The following is a 2,226-nucleotide window of genomic DNA, read 5'->3' as shown; positions in this document are numbered from 1 at the left end:
AACTATAAGCCCAAACAATTAGACTACATTAATACAAATTCAGCATCCAGCACAGGAAAGAAAAGCAATATTCTACTACAAGCAACTTTATGTATATTAAGAGGTCTATTTGAAAAAACTATTTCTAAGATATTGGATGAATAAACAATGGTATGTACACACAGTGGTACACAATGCAGTTATAATAAAGAATAAGAAATATCTATATAATCATATGTTATAATATCCACCAAATATTACTAAATTTTAAAAAAAGATTAAGCAAAGTATATATGGTATACTGCCATTTATTTGATAAATAGGGAAATAGATATATGTTTCTATTAACAAAACAATGGAGGAATAAGCCATAAAAATTTTCAAACTGCTATTTATAAAAGAGCTGACTTAATATGGCAGGCAGATAGAGAATTGGGCACCTGGCCAGCTCAGTTGGAAGAATATGTGACTCTTGATCTCAGGGCTGGTGAGTTAGAGCCTCATGTTGGGTGTAGCGATTACTTAAATAAATAAACCTAAAAAAAAAAAAAAAGGAGGCAGCTAGAGAACTTAAATTTCCTAGAATAAGCATACTTTAGAGATTTGATTTCTGGAAGTTATAAATATGTATATAATCACAAAACAAAATTACCTTTTCTATTAAAGAAATCTCTAAAAATTGAAAATAACATATTTTATTCTATATAATAGAGATAATAATTTTGTATCTAGTTAATGGCATATCAATACAGAGGATCTATTTTAAGTGACTTAAGAGAACACTAAAATTTGATTACATACCCCAAGGGATTATAGCACAAGGAAGAACTTTAAAAAATGTTTTTGCAATTACATTGTTGATGGTGGCATCATTGATGCTGTAGTGTTATTTGATACTTCTACCTGCAATGTAGGATGAAACAAATAATTATATGATATTCTAATTCTGTCTTTCCTGATAAAGAGACTGCCATTGATGTTAACAGTAATAACCACAATAAGTGCAACACATTCTATATTATTAATCCACAAGTTAAAAAAATATCATTTTTAAAAGATTTAATTTGTTCCCACTGGAAGATGCTAGGAAAAAAAATACAAACTGCTAACTAGAAAAAAATGTAAACTTATCCTGTTTTCCTATACACATTCTGCCACAGAGAAGAGGAAAGTTGCTCTTTATATAAATATCTCAGCTAGTAAGTTAAGAATTAATGTCAGACTTAGAACATCACCATTTTGGAATTCCTATTAAATGAATGAACCTAGTCATTGAGCATGACATGTTAACTACAAGAATAGAGACAACCAGACATTACATAACCTATATTCTTGCTAAAAAAAAAAAAATGAGCGCAAATAAGATCAAGGCTATAGATCTGATTTATAGGAAAGAGAGACTTCAGAGGAGTAAGTCAAACTACACTATGTGAAACTACACAGGACAAATAATACAATTTTTAGTTGCCTCAACAAATATACCTGTACCGTGCTCACTTTGGCAGCACATATAGTAAAATTGGAACGATAAAGAGAAGATTAGCTTGGCCCCTGTTCAAGGATGCGCAAGGATGACACGCAAATTCATGAAGTGTTCCACATTGAAAAAAAAAAATATATATATATACCTGAACCATCTGTATACAAATACCTATACACACACACACACACACACACACACACACACACACATACACATACATACATATGACTTTATTCATATAAAAATCGAATATCATGACGGACAATTGGATATTTTGTGATATCAAGATATTATGAATAATTAAAGGATAATTGTGTACTTCAAGAAAAATCAACAGAAATTTTGTCGATAAAATCATTCATTTCTGGAATGGTATAAGATGATATGGATAGGAATATACATGAAACAATATTGCTGTGATTGGATGATGAGTGTATAGAGATCCATCCATTATTTTGCTTATTTTTATATGTTTGAAATATGCAACACTTTGTGTTTTAAATATTTTCTTCATATAGATCTATCACATTATATTAAGTATATTCCTAGGTATTTAAAGTATACAATGCTAACAAAGTCTTTCCTTCATTAGATTTTCAAACGGTTTCTTTTGTTTATAAATATGAAAGAGTATTTTTTTTAAAGATTTTATTTATTTATTTGACAGACAGAGATCACAAGTAGGCAGAGAGGCAGGCAGAGAGAGAGGAAGGGAAGCAGGCTCCCTGCTGAGCAGAGAGCCCGATGCGGGACTCGATCCCAGG

At 30.6% G+C, this 2,226-nt stretch overlaps 1 pseudogene; it reads left to right on the top strand.

The window, feature by feature from the left end:
• Window positions 1-1,468: 1,468 nt before the first annotated feature.
• LOC125089791 (uncharacterized) lies at window positions 1,469-1,585 on the top strand (annotated as a pseudogene).
• Window positions 1,586-2,226: the final 641 nt, after the last annotated feature.

The sequence above is a fragment of the Lutra lutra genome, chromosome 1, assembly GCF_902655055.1.
Source record: "Lutra lutra chromosome 1, mLutLut1.2, whole genome shotgun sequence".
Classification (NCBI taxonomy): Eukaryota; Metazoa; Chordata; class Mammalia; order Carnivora; family Mustelidae; genus Lutra; species Lutra lutra.
Note: the sequence above shows the minus strand (reverse complement) of the source record. Positions and strands in the feature narration are given on the sequence as shown.